Here is a 6,490-nt window from a genome sequence, read left to right as displayed (position 1 = left end):
GTTCATCAGGTCCCTGTCTAATTGTTGAAAGATCCTCAGTTTTGTGTGTAGAAGGTCATTTCCTCCAGGCTTGTAATGCCAAATGATTTATTTGAGGATGAGCAACAAAGGGATAAGTTAATTGATCTTGTGAAGAAAGATATTGTCCTTCCCCAATCAGCATATGAGAATCAACTGCAATATTATGGGCAGCATTCTTTTCTGCTTGTTCAGCAGCCCGTTCATAAAAATGAAACTTCCATATTAAGTAATCTCCACCATTTAAACAAGCTCGTGCAATAGACTTCCAGTCGGCGGGGGGAAGAGCTTCTACTGCCAACCATAGCAGTAGTAAAAGGAGCAGTGGGCCCATACTGAGCACAGGCAGATTTTCAATCTTTCAAAACTTTAAAAGGGAGAGCCTGATGCTCCCTAGTAGCTTGTTAAGGATTATTAGGATCAGGTCTTTCTATGACGGGACAACAGAAAATAGGATCTTCTCCTAGTTTTATTGCTCCTTGTACAGCGCGCTGCAAGGGACTGAGCATTTTTACAGATGTAGATTTTTGACGAAGACAGTCCTTATTAACCTGTAGCTTTTTCACTGACTTATCTATCATAGCCATTAGAAAGTCATCCTCAGGATATTTCTCTCTTTTATGTTTACAAGCCTCATCTGTTAAGTCAAAATGTTCCTCTTCATCTAAAATATTTAAATTAATTAGCTCTTTCGGTTTAGGAAGTGGCGACACAGTAGCTGATAATACAGTCTCTCCTTCTGTCAGAGGCTTATGTTTTTCTGACTTTACATTCAAATCAACACTATCATGAGAAGAATCTAAACATATTTTTATCAGAGTCCACAAACTATATGTAACAACAGGAGTATGAGTAGGCCCTCGAGACTCATAATAATTTTTTAAATCTTCTCCAACTTTCTGCCAGATTTCTATGTCAACAGAGCCGCCATCAGGAAACCAGGGAGATACACCATGGATATGCTGTAAAATTTCAGTCAACCGTGAGGTAGAAACTTTATTACCCCGAGCTTTAAGCATCGAAAGTAAAACCTGAGCAAATAATTCACACTCCTTTGAGCCTTTTTGCCTCATCTTATTTTACTTCTGACTATTGCCTTATGCCTCTATTAGTTTCACTTTTACTGGTGGCCACACATATTTTGCTTAAGGGTTCTCTTACCTGCACTTTCTTTTTCTTTTAATTGCCTTCACGCTTCAGGTCCCTGTTCGAGTGCCCCTTGCCGCGGACCAGCCGGAGAAAGAGGATCTCACCGCCCTGGGTCAGAAGGGAAGGGGTAAGGAACTGAAGTAGCACCGACGAATGGGGTCAGAAGGACCAAGACAACTGATGGTTGCAAGGCAAATTTTATTATGCTACAGTTGCTGATTATCTAGACTAGAAAAAGGAAGGCTTCCAGATGGTGGTTTACATTATCTACAGATTGTCTCGGCTCAAGGTTAACTTCCCTGGGAGGAAACCCATAAACCCAGAAGCATCAAAAATAACCTGCATGTGCAGGGGGGAGACAGCTTTGCTTGTCTCATTTTACATTCTTTCTGACCTCTGGGCCCTGGTGATTTATCTCCCATGGAATGGAACAAGGAGGGGAACAAGTAGGGACAGTCCCTTCGAGCAGCGCCCGCATGCCTGGCATGTCCTTACCTGCTCTCAAGGCTGACTGCTTCCCACACATATGTTGACTTGTTTAAGCCTCAAGCCCTCGATCCTTTGTTGAAATACAATCATTTCATTCCTATGCTTTTCAATACCAAAAACTCAACCTCCAGGAGGGCTAGGGTCTAATTTGTACTCCAAACCAAGTAGCAGTGCAGTTCACTACTACTGAGGCTGAATCCATAAAGACTTCAAGACCACGTCCAGAAGACAAGTTATTATATATAATACCCTAGAAGGTGTGAAACATAATTATCATATACATAGCTGGTCCTTCAGAGCTTTTTACCTATAACATGTTTTTTGATGAAAGTTATTTAATGTACTGGAGATAACTGTGACTTACTGATCAAATATTTGAATACTTATACTTACCTGGGATTTCATTTCTGCTGAAAGAAAAAGGAAGAACAGGATTCACTAAAAAAAAAAACAAACTTTATAAATGAAAGTAAATATCTTATCACACACTATCACTTTTGGAAGCAGCATAGAGGGGCAGTCAACGGTGAAACACTGGTGAAATAGGTCACAACTCTGGGCCAAAAATCCATTATTATTATCATCAGTGACAGTACCACAACTGTGCCCTTCAGAATAAATAATCACTCCTAAGAATCTTCATTTGGCACCAGATGATGCGTTTAAGAGAAACACTCTGGGAGGTTTTGAATCAGACTTGGTTTTTTGTTAGCCAAGTTACAGGAGAATTTTTAAAGTGGGGGGAAGGGAAGAAGGAAACGGACCAGGAAAAGAATTTAAGCCATCATCTATAAACCAACAAAGCACTGATAGTTCCAAACACTATGTCAGACACTAAAATGACTGATATAGGCTCCAGTGGTTTATAAAACCTATAAAAAGACTACACCAGCAAAGTTCCCATTTATCTGTAGAGTTCAGAAACTAAAACAAGGAATATTTTAGCTTAAAACCTTATCTCAAGAGAATCATATACACTTCACATGAATAAAAATACCTGAAACCAAACATTTTTAAAAGTTCCAATACCCAAAATATAAAGAAAAATATTAATTCAGAAGACTCAATCAATCCATGATAATCACAAAACGGCTGGGCAATCTCTATCTCCCTTCCACACTAACCATCCAACCCATGGAAGACCAAGGGAGATCAGACCTTCCAGACTTACCTTCCAGACCTTCCAGACACCTGGCTGCTGCAAAATTCTACGGAGACTCCTTGTGGAACAGCAGTTGCCCATCTCTTGTGTCTCTCCCTATCGTGATCATGATCATGTAGGAAGCAAGTCTGGCTGTGCTATTTCTTATCATTGTCTGTCACTCATCTGCAACATGGTATTGTACAGATAAGGAGAAAGTAGTTGCCTTTCCCCCAGAAGGTTTAGCCTCAGGTACAGGGGTAATTCTCCTGTGCACACAGTCATTATTTAGGCCGACTCAGTGACTTCAACAGGCTTAATCATGTGATCAGGTTTGTTGCCAGCTGCGTAATGCTCCCACATCTGTAGATAGAGCCGCTCTAGGTCCATTGTGTATTGTTTGGTGTTGAACAGAGGGCTAGATGTTCTCTGCTTCCAGACTTTGCCACGAATTTTCTTCAAGTATTCTAGATCAGTTCCCAGTTTCACAGCTATGTCTTCATATTCTTGTCTGTTTTTAGCAATAAGCTCAAGACAGCCTAAACAAGTGAGCTGGGAAGCTGCAACTCGGGAAGCAAGAGTCTCTCCTGGCATAGTCACCATGGGTGTCCCTGACCAAAGGACATCCATCCCTGTGGTGTGTCCATTACAGAGTGGAGTGTCCAAGCAGACATCAGCCAGCTGGCCTCTCCGAACATGTTCCTCTTTAGGAGCAACAGGTGAAAAAATGATACGGTTCTGGGGAAGGCCCATATTTTGTGCGTACTGTTGAATATTAGGTTCTCCTACTGCTGGAAAACGCAACAGCCACAGTACACTATTGGGAACACGCTTCAGAATATTTGCCCACATCTGCAAAGTAGATGGGTCAATTTTATATAACTGATTGAAGTTACAGTACACGATGGCATCTTCCGGTAACCCGTACTGAGAACGTGTGGTTACAATAATGGTACGGGGAACCTCCTCTCCAGTGGCAGCCTTAATGTTGATCTGGGTAGTTGCCAGTCCATTGCTAAGACTGAATCCATTAATTGTTATCTGAATTTGTCCTCTGTTAATCATTTCAATAACTGCCTCTGCAATAGTATTCATAGGAATGACAGGCATATTAAGAGCTGTATTACTGCTGTCTGCACTGTCTCCTCCATCAGGACATTTCATCTTGACAATCTGCACATCTGGGAGACTATCAAGAAATGCTTTGAGGTCGATGCCATTCAGCACAATCCGATTGTCATAAATGTGCCCATTGGACTTAAAATCGATGACTGCTTTCTTCTTCAGGTGAGGGAACATATTGGCATGATCACCAATAAAGAAAGTATGGGGCATATAAGCCAGTTTCTCAGAATACTGCTCAGCAACTTCAGCAGGTGAAGTTTCCTGATCAGTGATGAGATAATCCATGAAAAGCACGCCACTGGTCCCAGGGTAGCCCAGCCACATTGCCTGAATAGGAGCTGGCCTGAGAGCAAAGAGTTCATTTCGAGCACCCCTGGTATAACCATTCAGATTTACAAGGATGTGTATACCATCTTGATGGATGCGATCAGCTGCTTTCCCATTGCATGGAATCTGAGAAAGATCAATGAAATGATGGGCTTCTGCCATCACCTTCGCTCGGAAGTTTGTGCCGTCATCTGGGCTCAGGGCATAACAGAAGACCTCAAATTTATCAGGATTGTGCATGCCTGGAATAGACTGCATAAGATGAGAAGTAGGATGATTCCCAAAGTCAGAACTCACGTATCCTACACGCAGTCGACCATCACTGAGCTTCAAGCCTTTTGGATGTTCGTACGGTGGTTTATGAAGGACACTGATCTCGTCCAAGCAGAGGTTCCCATGGCTCTCAGCAATAGCCTTCCTGAAGCCATGAGAAAGAGGATAGAGCATACTATGATGAGGCTGCACAGAAGGCAACCTATTCTTCTCCAGCTGGTCAGCCACAATGCTGACCAACTTCTTCATTCGCTCATCATAGTCTGTCCAATCACAGACAATCTGCAGGCAATGAGCCAAATCACAATAAGCGTCAGGAGAGTCAGGTTCAAGCTTCAGAGCAGTGCGATAAGAAGCAATTGCTTCTGGAATATTCCCTGAATACTTGTGAATGGAAGCCAGATTGCGGTGGGCATCCGCAAGTGCAGGGTTAATCTGAATGGCACGAGTATAACACTGCAAGGCTCCCTGAACATCCTGCATCTCCTTTAGAGTGTTTCCCATGTTACAGTAGGCATCAGCAAAGGTAGGACTGATTCGAACAGCCTCCTTATAATGCATCAGAGCTTCCTGCAGTTTTCCCTGCTGCTGCAATACACTTGCTAAATTTGAATGGGCAACAGCAAACTCTGGGAAGACTTCTAATGCTTTACGATACAAGCGAACTGCCTCTTCAATGTTTCCCTGGTCTCCTTTGATATTGGCTAGGTTATTCAGAGAGTCTGCATGGGTGGGGCACAGCCACAGAGCTGTGTTATAACAATCTTCTGCTTCGGCAACACGGCCCTTCTCTTCCAGAGCGTTGGCTAGGTTGCTGTAAGCATCAGGGAAATGTGGTTGCAATTCAATAGCTCGCCTGTAGGTGTCTATTGCCAGATCCATCAGGCCTTGCTCATAGTATACACCAGCCAGGTTGGCACACACCACTGCATGATTTGGGCTCAAGCTCAGGGCACAAAGGTAAGCTGCCACAGCTCTGTCAAAAATCCGTGCCTCTTTCAAGACATTTCCTAAATTGATATAAGCATCCAGAAAATTGGGGTCAAGGGTGACAGCCTTTTCAAAGTGATGAATTGCAAGCCAAATCTCCCCTTGTGCATTGAAAACACAGCCAAGATTACTCCAAGCTACTGCAAAGTTCGGTTGCGTCTCCACTGCTTTCAAATAACATGCCTTGGCTCCTTCCAAGCGACCCAGGGCTTTGAGCAGGTTCCCCAGGTCACTGCGAACACAGTACAAATCAGTATTGCACTGAAGAGCAGAGACGTAAGCTTGTACTGCCCCTTGCATGTCGCCTGCTGCTACCAAAGCGGCTGCCAGGTTAATATAACCATCGATGAAATCTGGTTTGAGATGCAATGCATGCCGGTAATGCTCCATTGCTTCCCGCAACTGCCCTCTTTCCTTGTACACATTCCCCAAATTCAAATAGGCTTCTGCCAGAAGAGGGTCCTGTTTAATTGCCAGAGTACTAAAGTGGGCAGATCTGTCCAGCCTTCGACACTGGAAGTGTAGAGATGAAAGTAATAAAAGTACTCCAGTATTGTCTGGCTCTTGTCTCCACAGCTGCATGCAGTGTCTCTCAGCTGCCTCAAAATCTCCTGCCTGATATTCTCGATGTGCCAACTCAGCTAACCCTTGGAAGGAAAGCATACGTTTCGTTGGTTCTGTGCTGTCGGCCACGTTGCCCACAGAAGACGCCATCTGGAGCTTCTGGAGAGAGCGAGAAAAGGGGGTAATTGAGTCCCGCTGCCGCCACTACTGGCAAGAATGTTTCTAGAGGTAGCAAATACGAGGGCAGCAGGCGTACCACTGCTTTGGCAGGCTTAAGCGGCGGCAACAGTTACAGGCACCGAACCTTAGGAACTCTGGTTGGCCATCTACCTCTCACGCTCTTGAAATCTTAATTCTTAACCCTGCCCTCTTCCACCATTTTTCTCCTGATCAGGGAATAAAAATTACCTATAC

At 43.7% G+C, this 6,490-nt stretch overlaps 1 pseudogene; it reads right to left on the bottom strand.

Annotated features, from left to right (window-relative positions):
• Positions 1-3,085: 3,085 nt before the first annotated feature.
• Positions 3,086-6,226, bottom strand: LOC136133830 (UDP-N-acetylglucosamine--peptide N-acetylglucosaminyltransferase 110 kDa subunit pseudogene; annotated as a pseudogene).
• Positions 6,227-6,490: the final 264 nt, after the last annotated feature.

This window comes from Phocoena phocoena, chromosome 14 (assembly GCF_963924675.1).
Source record: "Phocoena phocoena chromosome 14, mPhoPho1.1, whole genome shotgun sequence".
NCBI lineage: Eukaryota > Metazoa > Chordata > Mammalia > Artiodactyla > Phocoenidae > Phocoena > Phocoena phocoena.
This window is presented reverse-complemented; position numbering and strand designations above follow the sequence as displayed.